At 35.7% G+C, this 20,946-nt stretch overlaps 1 protein-coding gene across 2 annotated transcripts in view; it reads right to left on the minus strand.

Annotated features, from left to right (window-relative positions):
• The window catches only part of LOC145720554 (uncharacterized), a 342,661-nt gene that overhangs the window by 276,581 nt on the left and 45,134 nt on the right, over window positions 1-20,946 (minus strand). For both annotated transcript variants that reach the window (XM_081814462.1, XM_081814463.1), the window contains exon 3: window positions 4,059-4,159. The gene's annotated coding sequence lies outside the window, so the exon portion shown is untranslated. The remainder of the gene's footprint in view (window positions 1-4,058; window positions 4,160-20,946) is intronic.

Here is a 20,946-nt window from a genome sequence, read left to right on the forward strand (position 1 = left end):
TGGATGGAACTGGAGAGTGTTATGCTGAGCGAAATATGTCAATCAGAGAAAGACATGTATCATATGACCTCACTGATACGAGGAATTCTTAATCTCAGGAAACAAACTGAGGGTTGCTGGAGTGGTGGGGGGTGGGAGGGATGGGGTGGCTGGGTGATAGACATTGGGGAGGGTACGTGCTATGGTGAGCACTGTGAATTGTGCAAGACTGTTGAATCACAGATCTGTACCTCTGAAACAAATAATATATTATATGTTAAAAAAAAAAAAGAAGAGGAAGATAGCAGGAGGGGAAGAATGAGGGGGGGAATCGGAGGGGGAGATCAACCACGAGAGACAATAGACTCTGAGAACAAAGTGTGGGTTTTAGAGGAGAGGGGGGTGGGAGGATGGTTTAGCCTGGTGATGGGTATTAGGGAGGGCACATTCTGCATGGAGCACTGGGTGTTATACACAAACAATGAATCATGTAATACTACATCAAAAACTAATGATGTAATGTATGGTGATTAACATAACATAATAATAAAAAAATAAAAATAAAAGTAAATAATGAGAATGTATTTCTTTTATAGACCCAAAGAAAAATAATTTTGTTTTTTGTTTTTTGAGAGAGAGAGAGAGAGCCCACATGTGTGCAAGAGCAGGTGAGGAGGGGCAGAGAGAGAGGAATAGAGAGAATCCCAAGCAGGTTCCACACTCAGCATGGAGACGAACACAGGGCTCGATCTCATGACCTGAGCCAAAATCAAGAGTTGGACACTTAATGAACTGAGCCACCCAGGTGCCCTGTAAAAGAGTTTTTTTAAGGCAAAGATAAAAATCATTTTAATATTGAAGTCACTAGAGGTCTGTTTCATCCAAATTAATCTTCACTTAGATGTCCTCTAATACAGACCAAACTCTATATATTAAAAACTGCATAACTTTAATAGTAGAGTATTTGATTTATTACATCGAAATGTATATTTACAAAAATAAACATTTTTTTTTTTACTTTAGTCCTTAGAGTTGTAATTCACAAATAATTTATGGATGTTTGTCACCATCTTTATTGTAATAATATGTCATTCCCTATAAATTTCACATTCGTAATACAATGGTAGAAAAGGTACAGAAGATTTTTGGATGTATTTCTTAGAAAACTCACATTAATAACAACACTACAGATCTTCCCTAAGCTCCCTTATTTGGTGTTTCATGTCTAAGAGTGCGTCTAATCTGAAAACAAAACTGATCTGCAGAGACCTTGTAATTTATCTTTTTCCATGATTACAATTTCTAATCTAACAAGCAGCAGTTCAAATTGCACTCTGATCCAAATGATCAATAGCTGTGCGTGACCCGTTAGATGTGCGAAAAGTAAATCGTTTTTGGATAAGGGCTGTCCAAATGAAAAGCATATAATTACCATCTATTAACATATATTGAAGCCAATAACACAAAAATGCAAAATGTGTAACATACAACCTATCAGAATTCCAGTGACTATGATGTTAAGGTTAGATCTCATATTTTACATATGGATTAGTACCAAATTATGATTTATGTCTCTAAGTGTTTATTATTAATAAGGTTGACCTTAGGCTACACAATGGATAAATTTGTAAATAAAATACATTTAATTTCAGATTCCATCCTTTTTTGTATGTGTGCACTTCCTTAACATAAAAGTTTCACTACCTATTATAGGAAGTAGCCATAGTCAATGAGTAAAAGGATAATTAAATCAGTTTGATAAGAAAATAATGCTAAACATCTAGCTTACTTTTCATGTTTTCCTGCAAATAAAAAGCTTATATAGTTGTAGATGCATAAAATTACATAAAGAAGAGAACTTATATAAAAATGAGTCCAATTTTCTACCCTCAGTGTCAGAGAGAATAGCAATGAGGTTCTCCAAACATCCCATGGTAACGCCTTCCAATATTTAACAATGCAGGCTTTGGAAATTTTTCTTCATGAAAACCTTAAATACCTAGTGTTCTAAGGTAAACCTAGACAAGTAACATTTTATGTCATATTTCTCAGTCTCCCTTGTGGCTGGGCTTTGTGACTGCATTCAGGACAGTGGGATATAAGATAATGTAATCTACTTCCAGATCTGTCCTTCAAAACACCTAATGGATCCTCGAGGCATTCCACTGCTGTGATGAGATCACATGGTCCAAATGAAAAGCATATAATTACTTAGATAGGATGCAAGAGTATCACCCAGCTGCATGGACTTTACATGAGCCAAAAATAAATTTTTATTACAGTAAGCCTCTGAAGCTTCTGGGTGTGCCTATGATTGCATCATAGCCTGGCCTATTCGGGTTCATTTCAGGTATGAGCACAATGAGAAAAATTTTCCAACAGTCACTCCCATTTCCATCGTCTCCTGACTCAGGTTCTTCTTTCATTCAACAGTGTTGTAATTCAGGGTCAGCATCCTGTCCTCCTGTTCCTTAGATTTCTTTTTCTCCCTCAACACTTACAGATTTAGCCCCTAGTCTTTCCTCATTTGTATTTGTATCATTCTGTTTTCTCGGGATCCTAAATTTTAATTCTCAAGCCCCATTATTCCTCTTGCTCCAAAAGTAGGTTTGAGCAATTTGCTCTTTACATGTCTGTGCATCTTTGCATGGAGGGGATAATTCCCTCTTCTCACCATGCTCTGGAGATATGGAAGCCATCTTATGGGAGACATTATGTGTCTGTTTTTAACCTGGGCAGGACCAGAGGGGCAGAAAAGTCAAGTCTTCTGCTTCAATAGATTTCTCTCTTGTTGGAAAGAGGAGTATGAAGCTCTCTTTTCTGGTCTTCTTGGGGTAGGGCTAAGGCTCTTATCTAAAGTCACTGCCTTTGCTTCTCCTATGATTGTTCTACTGGTGAAGGTATTTCCAAAAAAGCCTATTAAAAATACAGGGAAATCTAAATAACTTCCACCTTCTAGTCCTAGTTTTAGTGCTTTAACCTTCTGAGTGAGTGCTTGAAGAGATTTCCCGATTTTCTTTGCATCAAGGCTCCTTTCTCTAACCTTTCTCTAAGTGATCATTTGATGAGATTTCCCCCACTTTCTCTGAAGTAAGATTCCACTTTTTTTCCCTATCTTTTCACACAGGAACCATTTCAACAAACCTGCCATGTAGAACTAAAGTCTTTCAAGCAAGATAAAGATTAGCCTGACCTTTCTTACATCAATTAATCAATATGGTTACACCACAGATTTACCTTTAACCTTGGTTTTTCCACAGTACAATATTAAAGCATGATTTGTGAGGTTGCTCCATTTTATATATGGTTAATAACAACCCTCTGTCTGTGGCTTTGATAAAGTGTCAGAGCACAACGCAACACAGGAGGGAAAGGAGGCTTTTATTGTCTTCATCAAAAACGGCTCTGTAAATCTAAGATTGGAGCAGCAATACGGCAAAGCTGGCTGACTGAAATTAACTGCTGGGCTCTGTTTGCAGATTCGAGCTGCTGGAAAGGCCATTGTTTGGGAATGCTCTGAAGGGCTGAATCATTTGATCTGAATTTCAGATAGGAATATGTCATCTGTTGCCAGTGTCAATACCCTCTTCCTCAGTACTGAAGCTTATCCCCAAGACAAACAAGAAGGGTTTGCTCTACTCTATCCTGAACCCCCAATTGCCACTTTGCTTTCTGCCTTAATCCGTTTCACAGGTAAAGAATTTAGAGAAGGCAAAAATGCTGACGGATCTCCAGATATTGGTCAAGTCCCTTCACTGAATCCATTTAATGGCAGAAAACACTACCATTATGTCCTCTGCAGGGTCTTTATAGACAGCTTTTTCCACCAAACCCCAATGTGTTTAGCTGTTTGTCTCGGAAAAGAATTATAGAATCTCCTTTTGAATGTGCCATCCAGCTCTAATGCTTTACAAATGAGGAAACTGAGCCCCAGAAAATGACAGGTTCAGGCCCAGGATTCATAGAAACTTAGTGGCAGACTTACCTTAGAAATCAGTGCAGTTTCTCCCCCAAATGCCTAGCTAACACATTAGTTCTTAAGAATGCATTTAATTCTGTGATGGTATCTACAAACTTACCACTTCCACAGAAGCCAATAAAACTTCACGTGGAGTCTGTACATTTTCTTGGGGTTTGCTTGGCAGTGTTCCATTGTCACCTGGCCATCTGGAAGTACCATCTTGAATCAGAAAAAAATTCTAATTATAGCTCTGCCACTTACTAGTTGTGTGACTTCTGCCTTACCACTACCTTAAAAAAATAAAACAGCCACCTCATGGGGCTGTCCAGAAGGTTGAAAAATTAATTCATATAAAGCACTGAAAACAGTATCTGGCACATGTAAGTACAATACAAATGTTAGCTCTTATTATTCTTCCCATTCTTAGATTCTTCAGTGAATCTGGGGCATTTTATGTTATTTTTTTCCTTCATAAATCCTAAGTGTTTTATAATTCTTGATTCTTTTACAGTGGACATATTGTAGAGTTCCTCAAGTTCATTTTGAACATTCACATAGGGAGCATTTGGAAGAGGTGCCTTTTTTTATGAACTGAAAAACAAAAACAAATCACCAACATCTGTCATTGCACTCATATTCTGCTTCTTTTTGGGTGATTCACAAACACTTAAGCAATCTCACTCCCAGGACATGATGCCAGAGGTTGTTGAATGAATTTCACTTTACAGTAAACCTTTAAAGGATGCAAAGCACCACAGAATGTCAAGATCAAGTTCCCTGTGATCAGTGCATGAAGTGAACTTTATTATGGATTCTCTGATGTTCCCAATGGCAATTTAATCATTCAACTTCCTTTTAATAACAGAGCAGTACCTTTCTCTGGAACCTGGTTTGACTGATCATTAAAATGTGTCTGGTGTAGTCTAGGGACACTCGTAAATACTGTGAGATCCTAGGCTCTAATCACAGATTTGAGTTGACTATATTTGCTTTTCTTGCATTTAGCTAAATGAAACTTCTTATTTTAAGGAAGTCTTTTTCAATAGTATGTGCCACTACTTAATAAAGTGCTGTTGATTCAAATATAAATTCATTTTTGATATGAAATTTGAAATTATATGATGGTTTAAATAATACAGAGTAAGGGTAAAATTAAGTGGAAAATCATGTGGCGCCAAACATAGTTTAGACTTGCTCAGTTTCTGAATTGACGATGATTGTTTAAGGAATTAGCAGACCCTAAAGACATTATCTTCTTAGTGATTCCTGGATGCCATTATTTTTCAGCATTATTTTTCATTTCATTTTTCAGTGAGATTTGTATGAGTGTGTGTGTGTGTGTGTGTGTGTGTAAATGGTGTAATGCAGACTCCGTAGTATAATCCTTTTGCAAACTGGTCTAGAGTATTTGAAAGACAATACTATTATGGGAAATATGATATGAATTTTGTTTGACACAAAGCAATAACTATGTATTGTTTAGGGGGTTTGTTTTTGTTTTTTAAATAGGGACATACAATCACTATCAATTCTGTTCAATATTCACTAAAACAAACCAATCAGACATATTTTGTATAGTTTTATCCCTGATGCCCAAGGAGACGTTGGCATTACACCTTGGCTACTCTGGCACTAACCACAGAGTGAGAAAGACTGAATGAGACTGAAGTCCAAGCTAGACACAAAAGTTAGGGGCTGTCAAGGCTTAGCTGCCATAACCTTTTCCTTTCCTCTGTTTTAAGAATCTACCTAGAGGACTGTTTGTCATTCCCAGTTAGGACTAGGTTACCTTAGCAGATGAGTTCTGAAAACAACGAGCATGAAGTTTGAAAATAAAATTCAAGGATATTCTTAATAAGGTTATATACTGTTAATCCATGCTTTTCTGCCAAGTAGTGTCTCAAATGCCTCTTTGGGGATTTACTCTATTTCAGAAGAATGGAGAATATAAATATTTAAGTAGGTGGAGATTTTGTCATTGACCTAAGGAAGTTTACATTCTGTTTAGATAGTAGTCTTAGAAATGTTATTATTTTATAGAATGGATAGACACAGGAATGCAAAGAAAAGCAATAAAGTCACTTTTTTTTTGGTCTAATGGAGTTCTCAAAGATTAAAAGGCATGATAACCATTACTGTAGGAGTGTGGAAATGGCCATTTTCAAACATTGCTAAAGGGAGTGTAAATTGCTCCTTTCCTTAAGGGAGGGAATTTGGCATTATATATTAAGAAACAGAGAAGTATATAAACACCAACTCATATGTTTTACTCCTAAGGAATTATCCTAAGGATGTAATTGGCCAAGTGCACAAAGGTGTATATGCAAGAGTCTATAGTTCATAAAAGTAAAAAATCAGAAACAATATAAATATCCAATAAGGGTTATTTTAATCAGATACCTACATAGCTGATAGAAATGATTATGTAGACATACACTAACCAATTTGGAAAGACATTTTGTATGATAATTAATTAAAAATACCACATTATAAACCAAACTGTGATACTGCTCTCAGAGAAAAAAAAGAGTATATAGATAGGGATGAGTTGAAGATATGCACCAAAATGTTACTTGTGATTGTCTTTGAATATTGAGTATTCAGGAAATTTATATTTATTTCTACTTCCTAATGTTTTTATAATTAATATGTATTACTTGAGTATACATCTTTTTAAAAAAATTAAAAATGGGATATATTTTTGAAGGGAATTGATGGCATTTGGCGATATAATGATGTCATCATATTTACTTCAATTCACTGGAATGAAAATATTGTATCATGCCATCTGATTTGTATGCTATTGTTATGAACTTTTTAAAACAAAGGCTTTACCTTAAAGAGAGTGGAACTGCAAGAAGGAGGAAAGGGGGATGGAGAGAAGAGAGAGGGAGGGAATGATTTAATTTCATGTAACAGGGCTTTGCAGGCTTGAAACTGTCACATCTAAGTTGAACTCCTGGCTATTACTCTCGGGGTTTGTTTAAACTTGTAAGAACCACTTTTACTCCCTTACGTTTCAAGATTTTTATCTGTAAATTGAAAGTCATAGTATTATTCACAGGATTGTTATGAAGATTAAGTAAGAGGCATAAGTCAAAGTTGCCCTTCTCATAAAAGGTATGCAATAGATGCCTACAGTGAGCAGGTAACAGGTACTATATGCAGAACTACACACTTTACATTATCACATTTGATTGTCACAATGACCCTATCACACAGGATTTTATCTCTATTTTTCAGATGAGGAAATAGGTTTGTCGAGAATTTAAGTAACCTGCTCAAAGCTAGAGGGCTGGAAAGAGGCAGGTGGAGACCGCCATGAAACTGCCCAAAATGGACGCTCCATATTAGATAGTGACAAACTAACTCAGTTCCTCTTTCCCTTCCCTCCAGAAAAGAGAAAAGCAGATCACTTAAACTCAAATTGTTTCCTGAAAAATGTTTAGTCATTCAAATTCTCCATAAAACTCATTCCGCTCTATAAATTAGCCTTGAAAACATTCAGGTCCAGAGGAAAGATAGCTGAAAGACAACATATGATATTTCCTATATATTCTTACAGAAACTTCCACTTCTGAAATAAATTTTTTCTGTATTATTTTTCATTGCAAATTTAATCTGATCCTTATACCCACACACCAACTATATTTCTCTGCAAATACTCTCTAATACCACACAAAAGGATAACTTTCTGGTTTTTCTTGTGTCGTTTTCTTTTTCAATTCAACCTGTACTATATTACAATAGAATACTTTTTATCTCAGATATGTTTAGAAATAATGATGCTTCAAGAATACAGAAATCTCAACTACAAAATAACATGATTTAAAATAATAGACTTGAGGGGCGCCTGGTTGGCTCAGTCAGTTAAACGTCTGCCTTCAGCTCAGGTCATGATCCCAGGGTCCTGGGATGGAGCCCAGCTGAGCAGGGAGCCTGCTTCTCCCTCTCCCTCTGCCACTCTGCCTGCTTGTGCTCCCTCTCTCTCTTTCTCTCAAATAAATAAATAAAATATCTTAAAAAAATAAAATAATAGACTTGATTCAGGCCAAAAATATTGTTTGTAGTCTTATCAATTTTTCTTTCATTATACATTGTATATAAATATGTATAAGCATAATCATAATTCAGTGCTTTAAAAGGGTTGTTATGTATCAGACAAATGACCAAGAACAATCACAACTAGGATATACCATGAAATATGACTGTGACACTACTGTTGTTAGGATATTCAGATGAAAGTCACTGTATGGGAATTTTAGAACTTATTAGGTCAACATGGTGCTATCAAACAGTTCCTCCCGCCTACAAAACTCACCATCACATGAACCACAGAAGTGTGTATTGTTAGAAAGAAGATCAATTAAAATCCTTTTAAGACCCTGTGCATTAGGCGCTTCCGATATTTAAACTTCTGGAAAACCACATTCTCTTCTCTTTCTGTTACTTTACTTACACTCTTCACACCATCCATAAATCCCATGCTACAATCCCTACACTTTCTGCATGTCAAAATTATACTCATCCTCTTTACACATGGCATTTCTTTCATGGAGAACTACTGGTGTCCTATTGCCTCGTGAACCAGATTTCTTCCTCCTCTGCACCTCCGCAGAGCAGCCTTTATCTCTCACGTCATTTGGCATATTCTATCTTCCCTACAGGTCCACCATCCCTAGCCAGAAATTTGGAAATTTTAGAAAAGTAGTACCACAGCATCAACTGTGGACTACACAGCATGTCCAGCAGTGAGGTGCTCAGCAGTTGAAAAATGACCATATTAATAACATGATCTTCTTAATTGTACACTTAGAAGGCTACGTTTTCACCTGATGAAAGGAAGGGATCTATACACAAATAATCAAAGAGGAAAGCTGTCTTTACCCCAAAGCCAAAATCTCCTGTGTGAAGAGAAAAGGTTTCTTCAGAGAAATTTCAATGTGCTCAGAGACCTGGTATCTGGAGTCAGTCATTTCTTCCAAAGTAATCACTTGAGAAGAGATTGTCTAAGTTGAGAATCAGGGGGCTATGAAATCCCTTAGATCATACAACTTCATACAACAAAATAAACATGAGGCAAAAAGCTCTGTAAGTACCTAGACTAAGTCTTGCAACAATTGACAAATCACTAATAACAGATCTTTTGTTCCTTTTGCAAGCGGTCAAAAATGATGAATAATAGAATGCTATGCCAAGTCGACTAACAGCAAGTTCACGTGAGATCATTTAAAAGGAGAAAATGATGCTTGAAAAGGTCCCTGATGAGATTTGGCTTTTTCCTAAGAGGCTCTAGATGGCATTCTGCTGTAGCATTTTAAAAACCACTTTCCAAAATTGGGCACCCTCATTACCATGCATTACATTTGCACTCTCCACTTAGGCTGCTTTGAAAAAGAATGGCACCCCAGTTGTTTTTTTTTTTTTTACATTAAATGTGCCTTCTCTCACAGTTGATCTCTCCTTTTGTGACAGTCATTTTATTTCATAGCAACTTATTTCTTTGTCTCCATTTTACTGAATGTGTAGTTTTCAGATTATGCAACGACAGTCAATTTGGGTGTTGTGGATAGAGAAAACTGAGAGTTGACTGAAGGGTCCAGCTTCACTCACCCCCTCAAGCAGTCCAAAGTAAATAAATAAGCTCAGGGGCTTTTAGTGGGGTCATTTCCACCCAGGGCAAAATAGAGACACTGGAGAGTAAAGCCTGATGTTGTTTTTCTTTACATTCTGGTGGTTTTCTTTTTTTCTTTTTTTTAATTGGGTTAGATTATGTTGCAGACAGTAGATTAATTCTGCCAGGGCTAAAAGAAGTGAGATCATTCTTTGAGCCCTTGGATATAATGTGACCCCTATGCAGGATATCGCAGTGCCTAAAAGTCAACTTCAGAGGTCTGGAACTAGATAGGAATTGCTACTTAAACACTGTACTCCAAAGAGACATAACTGTGACCAAAACATCCAATTTGTAGTAATGTGGGGCTATCTTGGGGTTTCAAACTCATCTGTAACAAGCTTTATCTTGGACCACAAAACATCCTAGGCCTATTTCATTGGCTCCTCTCGAGCAAGATTTCATAGAAGAAAGGGGAAAATACATACAGAAGTCTTGTGTATATTTTAATCCATTCAAATATGTTATATTAATGTATTAAATATAAACATCAAATGTACTACTATAATGCACTGTAATACTCTATAATCATAATAAATATAATGATGTCAATATATTCAGTAAATAAATATGGATATAAACAATTGGGGTTGTGCTGGTATGCAAGTATCAGAAGTTAGTTATTTATACCATAACTTATTCTAGAATATGAACTACAGTGGCATTCCTCACCTACCTATGTCACCTAGTAACAAAAATCCAACAACAACAAAAAAAACACAAAGAAAACAAACTGGGATTATTAATATATGTGGACAATTCACCTATTTGTTTTAGCTGTCTCTGAGGGAGTTGCCTATAACATAACACAGCAGTTGATTCATGAGTAATCAAGAAAAGTTTAAATTATCCACTTTACATAAACACAACTAAGAAGTCAAAAGAATGTCCAATACAACTTATGACCATTTCTATGAAATTATTAAAGCAAAACACAGCAAGGGGCCAATTTCACCTGGAAAATCCATTAATGTAGAACACCTCATTCTTCAGTGATGTGTCATCATACTTACCTTACTTCACATATTTAAGATAAGTCAGGGGAGTTCTGAGAGGCTAAGGGAAATGATTAGTCTAAGAGATTCTTGAGAAGAAATGAGGTTTCAGGTTTTCAAATTAGGAAAGTAAAATCCTAAGAGTTCCCTTGAGGTGGATGTGAAGAGGGCACTTGGGTGTCATTCACAGAGCCTCTGAACTGCTGGAGTCAACCGGATCTTCCCTTAGAGAGACAGGCACCTGGAAGAGCTCTGATGCATGAGCCCTTCTCCCCTGGTCAGGAACTGGAGGCAGGTGATTCCCCTCATAACCCAAACACAGCTGACTGCTCCCCATCAGTGCCACACAGAGCTCCAGTCATCCATCATCACTGCCACAGAGCCCAGACCAGAGGAATGAGTGGGAAGAAAACCAGAGGCCCTGAGAGCATGTCCTACTTTCTCCACTAGTTACTGCAGGAAAAAGGCAATTCCATAGTAAATTCACTAATTCATCCAGGTATTAGAAAATGGATCTCATACTAATCCCAAGTGGGAAGGAGAAAAAGAAAGAATTTAACAATTATCTATCAAGTGTATACTATAATAACATTTATAATAATGATTTTGACTTTTCCCAGGTACTTTACATGGTTCTTTAAACCCATCATCTAATTTAATCTTTAAAATACCCTACAAGGTGGGTATTATTATATCTACTTTACATATAAGAGAACTGAAACTTAGAAGGTTAAGAATTCTTGCCCAAGATCACAAAGTTAGTAAACTGGAAAATTGGGATTCAAACTAGTTCTACCGGATGGCAATAACCAGTAATGGTGAGATTACTCATAAATGGCGTGGTGGAGATGTGAGTCTCTGGTTTTGGGGTTTCTGTGTTGTTCTCTTTCTTTAACACTTCAGCCAGTATACCAGCTCCACTTTCTACATCATACACTCAGGAGTCCAAGAACATTAGAATGAGAAGGACTCCTTTGAGTTTTGACCCTTTGAGGGGATCACAGTCCCCACTGAGAATTAGATGAGTACTATGGTCCTTTGCCCCAGAAAAACATAAGTACATCAATCCTTGTTACTCACTGTACTTGTGTTCTATAAAGTCACCAGAGAAACTGAACTAGTGAATACTGAACCATTATGCCTAGGGGAAATACAAGGTTAGGTTTCCGTGAGCCTCTCCAGACACAACATTTTCAACAACCAATCAATACATAACCTTGTTTTATGTATGTCTGTGTTTAAGGAAACCACATTTAAATACATGTAGTTGATTCATTAACATTGAACCTACAACCAGCAGGACTATAACTCATGCCAGACTGATGCTTGTCTAACTAACACATGTATTTTCTCTATAAGGCGCATCACGACCTTCTTGTGCTCAGCACTTTAGCACTATGGTTGGAAGGCATTTCAAACAGCACAATCACCAATAAAAAGCACAAAAAAATGTGAAAAATGTGGCACCATACTGTGAAAAGGACACTTGTTTACAGTATGAGAGCTCAAATAAGACAGCGGAGCATCACCTGGATGGACCTCAGCTGGGTGTATGTGTTGGGCAACTTAGAATTTTTTGCTGCTCTCTGCATGTCTGTGACTGACTACAGAAGCACTGCAAATACTGATCTGGGGCTTACAAAAACTTTTACTGAGTAGGCAAATTCACACATATAGAACCCATGGAGAGTAAGCATTGAATGTGTGCATGTAAGGTTTCCATTTAGTCCATAAGCTATACAGACTGTACCAGATCCACCCATTGTCCCCTTTAATACTTGTTATAGATCAACTCACTTTGCACATAGGTTCCTGAATATTGGGAGAACACTGGAGCATAAAAATGAACTATAGTTTTGAATAATAAAGAAAATGCAAGCAAGATTCCTAAAACAAGGGGCTCATACATATTAGTAAAACTAATTTTTTTTAATTAAACAAATAAATTAAACTTTACTATTACTTGAAAGTTCAGGGAATATATGATGTTTGCTAGCTACTATATTAACTCTTTAAAATCACCAGAATTACCTTCTGTTAATTTCTACTCTATGCTTTAAAAGATAATTTTGTGCTTAAAATAATCTTACTTAGAGAAACTGAACTAGATTCTGATTAATAGTTAATTTTGGTGATAGGAGAAAGCAGAAATAACTGAATGCCTTTAACTCTGGTCTCCCAAACAATGCATTATTATACCAGTTAGCAGCACTCTCAACCAGAACAAGTTTGCCATTATAAGTTCTAGAAACCTGATCATGAACACATACAAACAAAGGACAATGTAGAATGCAAAGATGAAATCACTCACCCAAGGGGTCTCTAATCTCAGCAGATATAGGCATAAAGTAATAGGGAGTGCAGACATAGGCAAAAAAAAAAAAACAATAATTTCTCAAGGGCCACATTCTTTTTTCCTTTTTGTCCCATTCCTCAGGCCAAGCAGTCAAGTGTTCAAATTCAAATGCATGCATGCGCATATATACACACACAGAGATACAAATCATATAGCCCTGGGGAGCCTTCTGTCACCAATTTTACCTTCTGAAATCTTACCTATCATTGAGTCTTAGCCGCCTCTACAAAGCAATGCATAGTTATTCCCTACTCTGTCCATTTTAATCTCTACATTATTGACCTTATTATAAATATTTTTGGCTTGCCTCAAACTCAATACAAAATGGCAAGACCAAGGAGGACAGGGAAAGTGCCTCCTGTATCCTCATATGTGTCAGAGGCCCGATACATCTCACTGCTGTATCTTAACTTCTAGCATCATGCCAATCATGGACAAAGTAGTCAATAAAGATCTTTTGGACGAATGGATGAGCAAATGAACAAGAATGAATCAACTGCATAGTTCAATTATTCAGAGGACATCAACATGGCCAATTATACAGACCAAAAGTTCCAGCTGGTATAATTCAGCTACACAACATTTACAGCATCCTAGACTTATGTTTATAATCAAATTTCAATTGTTATGAACCTGAATTAATTCATTCAACAAATATTCAATCAATATTTACTGAACACCTGGTCTGGGCAAGGCTCTGTGCTAAGAATCAGAATACAGCAGTGAACAGAGCAGGTATCAGGGCCCTTCTTAAAATGTAGAGATGAACATGAAAATAGGCTTCATTCAATGAGTGGTAATGAGTTCAAAGCCATGTTCTTTGGGCTATTCAAGAAACATTTTGATAAAACAGCTAGGAAATAAGTATCATGAAATAAAGTTATTTCACACTGGCTTTCTTGCAAGCCTTATCTGTAAAGACACTGTGTAATACAGTACATGCCAGAAGGGAAGTGAGAACACTCCACCTGAGAAATCTTCTGTGCCATTCTTTCAGCCTGAGCACTGTTTATCTTGAAAACTTACTGCTCCTGGCCTTGCTCCAAGGCAAGCAATTCAATGATTCATTGAGATTTTACTCTTTGGGGATCAGTTTTAAGCAGCAATGGCAAACAGGCTATCCCAATAAAAACATGTCTTAAGGAAAGAAAATTCCATATATTTCTCCTTATAGACAGAAGTCTCATAAATTTTGGAGTTAAGAAATTCCTCTATTCAAGTGGCACTGTCCAGATTTCTTATAAACATGATGTCTGAGATGGAAAATGCAGACCTGCTCTTTAAAACTAAGAAATCATCCTACCTCTACATTTAGATTTATGCTTAAAATATAATTTTGGAGTGAACAGAGAAAAAGAACATGAATATTCCCATATTAAAGGAGACTGAGATAAATCAGAACAAACGGTGATTCCAGTTTCACTAGTCTTCTTTTTCACAACCCTTCTCTGCCCTTATGCCCTTCCCATGCAAACTGAATCAATTTCTTAAAGTATATGGTAAGACCCAAATGAGGGGGCTGCCATAACCCAGTCTTCAAAATATTAACAAATTGAATAGATTTAAATCTTTCTATAGCAAGATAAAACATATAAAATACCAGGCATAGACCTTATAATAAAGAAAAAATGCTCTGTATTACAAATCACTCTAAACCAAAATACCAGTCTAAACAATTCTGTTTTCTAGCAAAATGTTATCCAAAACATTTCTCTTATAAAAAATAACAAAATAAACAAAATCCTTAGATGTGGGACAGTATATAACAACATTTTTTAAAGTTTGATTCCCTTATGTGAATAAAAATACACACTTTTCCTCAACTGATAGAATTATAATATTTTAATATTAAATTCTGTGGCATCCTTTATATTCTAAACTGAGTAAAAACATATATAAAATAAAAATTTGTTTACTTATGTACTGTTATAAAATATAATCTATTTATATATTAAAGATTGACATTCCTTCACTTAATCACTTGAATTTGTGATTCTACAAATGTATTTAGTTCAGAGAGTTCTTTAGGGATAAATGTCAGTCTATTTTTACTCAGCTTGACAATACATATTCTACCTACATTGATAGTATGAATAATGTCATAACTATATACATGTTATGTACTTATAGAAAATTAGGAAAGATCATGTTATTTGACTAAGAGAAGAGTAAGATATAAATATCACTGACAACTTTCAAGAACTCAAAATATTACTACACACAAAACCATGATTCCCATGCTCAAATATAAAACATCCTAGAAGGTCTCAACTTATCTCAAACACTGTTCTAATACTCTCAGATCTTACCAAGATGAATGTATTTAACTTAAAGAAAAATTAAAAACCAGATGACACTTAATGCTTTTGACAGAAAGTAAGAAAAAAGGAGAATAGAACAAAATCTACTAAATGAATGTAGATGTTAAAATGGTCAAAAGAAAGCCAAGAATCTCAAACAAACTTGGACCAGCTATCATCCATTTCTATAGAGGACAGAACCAAAAATGGGCCAAACGAAATGGAAGTTATTTATGAGGGTTTTCCTGACTATGAGATTTGCTAAACTCCCTAGCACTGAAGTAAGAAAAGGACTTTCTAGAGAAAATTCAAAATTGGGTAATATCTCACTGGTATAACATATGTGACTCTGCTTGAAGGATAGGAAATTGATAAGATAGTTATTCAGGTTTCCTTTTAATTCTGAAACTGTATAGCAACATATTCTTTAAGATTGCACAGAATGGCTGGTCATTTGGCTCTTTCAAGAATGGATATACATAGAAAGTGGGAAACAAATGCATTGAAGTCCATTTCTAAGACCTCTTTAATACTACTATGCAAATCGTTTACTTAGGTTTTCCAGATACTATCTTTTCTACCATTTCATTTATATGAAAAAAGAGAAACCCGCTATCCAGATCTGAGGATTTACTTTCAACACTACATGGCCCAGTTGTGGAACATTTAAGATAATTTATTACTTTGTACAGGTAATATATGCTCAAAGATTCTAACTCCTTTTAAAAAGTCATGTTTAATGCAGTGGGATTTTCTCTTATATTTTTGCCACCATCTCTACTATTATGGCAGCTGGTCAGCTAATGATATTCACTTTAACTGTTTTTTATTGAACTGATCATACTTTAAAGATGGAGCATATGAAAGGTTATTGCTCACTCTCTAATGTTTGTTCTTTGTGATCATTATTGTTTTTAAATTTTAATTCCAGTATAGTTAACATATGGTGTTATACTAGTTTCAGGTGTACAATATAGTGATTCACCAATTCTATCCATTACTCAGTCCTCATCATGATAAGTGTACTCTTTAAGCCCCATCACCTATTTCACCCATCCCCCCAACCACCTCCCCTCTCATGTTTGTTCTTAATAACATTCAATGTTTCGTGCCTCCTCTATAAACCTTGCTCCATTTTTCATCAAACAATTTATTTTGATAAAATATAGAAAACTGTCCCAATGATTCATGTTACTCATTACATTTATAAATTATTCAACAGAGAAATAACAAAAACTCTATGAAGTATAATCTAAATTGAACTAAACACATCAAAATTAATGAATAGTTCATCCTTGATTTTTATTGTTTTTTCAATTGCTGCTTAATTAGAAAAATGCCATTATTCAGACTACAGATACCTATCACTGTAAAATCCATGAGACCCTACTATAAAACTATTATTAACTTTAGACCCAATGATTACCTTCCACAAGCCAACAATAATGAAGACTAAATTAATATTTCAGTAAGATTGAAAGTTGAGTTGCCTAAGATACAAACTTCAATGGGGGTACCAATAAATTTGCAAATGGTTTCTAAAATTTTCAACATTTATTTAAATCTTCTCAAAACCATTGTTTTACCTCGGTGGTTATTTGAAGGTGGATGATAGAAATTTAATTCAGTTAGATATAAATTCCAAAGAGAAGAAAATGTATTAGCTCTGAGTTCCACCTCTGCCTGGGACTATAGAAAGACACAAATGATGCAGGATCAAATCATCCCGTTATCATTATTTTGTGCAGGCCATCTTAAAATTGTTTGGGCTACAGAACCCATGAGAACTTCAAGGAATAGAGCCATAGAGAAGAAGAGTACCAAAATAAATTAAGTTCACTTTTACACCACTTGATTCATTAGCTTAGTCATATCAGCAAGACTTCCGCCCATTAAAATTAATTTTGTCCAGTTTACCCCATAACTTTGTAATGCTAGCAAAACTGTAAAGTGTCATCACGATGACATGTGATCTCTCTAAGAGTAGGTCACAATCCTTACATTTATACACTTATTGATATTATAATCTAATCCTAACAGAATGATTAAGCTTTTCTTTCTTGAAGTTCAGCAAATATTATACAGAAGCACAAGAAACTGGGAAACTGGTATGGAATATACCAAGTGAAATATAAATCCTCTATGGAAAAGTCAAGTGTATTCAGATTCATGTTTGGGGGCATCTGTATAATGAATACAGCAGGACCAGTTCCTATAACTCTGAAGTGTATTGTTCAACTATAACACAGTCTACAGCACACCAGATAGAACCTAAAATTTTTAGCCTCATACAACTTAACTAAGGTCAACTAAAAGCAGTTGTAAGCTATTATTACCTCCAGGTCCAAAACAGAGGTAAAAATCAAACCAAGATTTATCCAACCATGGTCTAGCTAAAATACATGTTAATAACATACAAACAACCTATAATTCTATATGTAAGAATCTACCGAAGGAAAGATCTCCCCCTCTAAAAGGCTTCAGTGTCACTGACTGAAAAAAAAAAGGCATAATTTCATTATTTCCCTTGTTTAGCTTTTGTTTGTTTTTCTTCTGTCATGGAGGCAGCAAAAACAAATTATTTGGGGGAGCCAGTTTGGCTTCCATAGCAGCTGCACCAGTCAGACACATCACAGCACAAGATGAGATTGCCAAATGTTCATTGTTTAAATATGGCCCAATTTACTAGGGTCCAAGTTATAATTAGGTTTCTTCTTTGAATTTTAAAAGGAAAAAAGTGAAGACACAAACTCCTAATACATATAATTAAGACTAGCAGCCTTAACCTAACAGGTTTTTAGAGACACTCTTACTGTCACTCTAAATACAGGTTTCCTGCTGAGAGCATAATTACAGTTTTTGTTGCACTTCATACTGTCTACCTCCTAGAGAGCTAACACTGTTTGTTATTAAAAGAAGACCTTGTCATATCGTGTTCACCTCTGCATATAATGTCTCTCATTGTTACTGCTTACCTTTTATCTCCTCTTCTGGTGTGAAGGGGCGGGGGAAGGCTAATGAACTACAGAGACTACAGAGACTGGGTAAATTTTAACAAGTTGGAGTTAATGGGGTATTTTCCCCCCTCTTCTTCCACCAAAAGGCAGCCTGTCTTCTCAATTTGACACACTTGCATTCTGAATCCATAGCTGCCTTTTCTTTATTATGCCTATAAATCAGGCTAGAATGAAAAGCAAACCCACAGAATTCTAACTACCTAAGCTAGAAGGGTGGGAAATTCCATTTCAAATTAAATAGCACAGTTTTAATCCATTAAACCTTTAGACTACATTTATATTTAACACCAAGGTGGTAGCCAAATCTTTTCTACTATTGACAGCAAGCGCTTTGAGCAAGTCTTGGGTAGCAAAGTACATTCAGTTTCCAAAGAGATTCTATAAAAACATAGTACTTTTTTTTTTTTTTAAGAACATGACCTACAGGGGATGTTTACTGGTGCTTTGATAACTACATATTTCCAGACATTCAGATAGAATGGCAGCAAATGCATTTCTTCTTCCACATATTTACCATTCTTAGTATTAAAGTCACTATGCAGTTTTGGCAGTTTTTAAACCTGCTTTGCATGTCTCACCAGGCTGTGACATCTCATTATGTGTTGTAACCTGCTCTGACAAGTCTGCATCAAAAAAGACTGCTTTGTAAGGTGGGATGTTTTTTCACTATCATTTTTTAATCTGTTAAAGCTATAATCTATCAGAGAATGGAACATAGAGTTGTTCACAAAACTGTAAGACTTAAAAAGAAAATAAAACACAAGAATTTTAGATCGACAGAATTTGTTACTATCACTTTCTCTAAGGCACATTCAGCTATAATTATTTACTTGAAAAGAAAATAACGTATTTCTAATGATGATGATATGCAGTTAAATTTGAGGGTTGTTTTTTTTTAATATCCTGAAGCAGGAACTTGACCATGATTTTCAGCCAGCTATGCTTCTTCTCTATATGCCAGAAAAGTAAATTTTAACATTTTAATGTATAAAATAATTTAGTGGAATGGTAATATAAATTAGGAAAGACCCATCGAATGGAAAATTCAAAGAGTAGTTGAAAGGAAGTACATTTATGTATACTGATAAAAAAGAGTTCCAAGATGTAGTGATAAGCAAAAAAAGCAAATTGCACAATAGCATATGCTGTACAATTTTAAAAATACTCAAAACCATACTATTTAAACATGCACAGTTATGTATATTGACACCTATGTAAAAGCAGTTCTGGAAGGATACACAACATGTTGATAATACTGGTTACCTCTGGTAGAGGAAGTGAGACTGAGGCTGTATTAGTTTCCTATTGCCACTCTAACAAATTACCACAAACTTAATGGCTTAAAAAAAAAACATGAATTAATTACAGTTCTAGAGGTCAGAAGTCTAAAACCAATCTCAATGGACTTGAAGTCAAGGTGTTAGCAGGGCTGGTTCCTTCTGGAGTCTCTGAGGGGAGAATTTATTTCCTTGCCTTGTCTGGCTTATAGAGGCTACCTGCATTCCTTGGCTTAGAGCCCCTTCCTTGAATCAGTTCAACCTCTTGCTTCCTTTGTCACATCTACTACTGACTTTGATCCTCCTGCCTCCCTCCCATAAGGACCCTTATCTTTACCTTGGGCCTATCTGAGTAATCCAAGATTATTGCTCCATCTCAAGATCTTCAGCCAAGCTCCTTTTACTGTGAAAGTGACTATCCACAGGACCCAGGAATCAGGACATGGACATCTATGGGGAGGCCATTAATCAGCCTACTGCAGAGGCCAAAGGAGCCAGGAAGGATTTTAGCTTTTTGTATGAGGTTCAAATTGTACTATTAGAATGTATTTATACATTAATCATGTAATTTACATAATTTAAAATAAAAACAAGAAAAATAATCTCATTTCTCACTTTTAAAAATGTTTGAGGTAGTTAGAAGAAAAAAGTCAAACCTCCTCTAGATATTTAGTTCTTCTCTTTTTATTTTTTCTTATCCCTCCAAATTTTCTATTCTTTTCCCTTCTACATTCTTTCCCTGGTTCTGTGCCTACATTGCAGGATTCCATACCCATATTACAAGCTTCATGATCATAGTTCATATCCTCCCCCAAAAATATTACCCAATCTAAATTATGGTACAATTAGGCCAAGTATAACTACACATAGGATAAAGAATATGTCTTAATGCATTAAACAAATGTTAATTGAGCCCTACTATATGGAAGGAAATAGGCAAAGAACTAGGGATCTTGATATTAAAACCCTCACCTCTTGGAAAGTTCACTATCTAGTGAAAAAGAGAGATATGAAAACAAATAATTGTAATATCATATAAAATGGCATAATAGAAATATACACAATGGGCTATGGGAACTTGACAGAGAAATTAGTTCTACTTGAAGTGCCAGGTGATGAATGGGGAGGAGGAGGTGGTTAGAAAAAAATCACAGAGGAAGGCCTATCTGACCTGGACCTCTCTGAATGTCTCCACATTTTCCATCCTGTCTCATGGCGTGGGCCATCAGCCCTGAACTCTGCAGAAGGGTCACTCATCCCTATAATCCTGGCTAACATGACATGTCTGCTGATATTCAACTCACCTGCCTTCCATATCCTCTCCACTCAGGGTCACACAGGAATTTCTGGTTCTCACATACATAATACACAGAAACTCAGTGTCTTA

The sequence above is a fragment of the Leptonychotes weddellii genome, chromosome 3 (genome assembly GCF_054177405.1).
Source record: "Leptonychotes weddellii isolate Sample4059 chromosome 3, ASM5417740v2, whole genome shotgun sequence".
NCBI classification, from domain to species: Eukaryota; Metazoa; Chordata; class Mammalia; order Carnivora; family Phocidae; genus Leptonychotes; species Leptonychotes weddellii.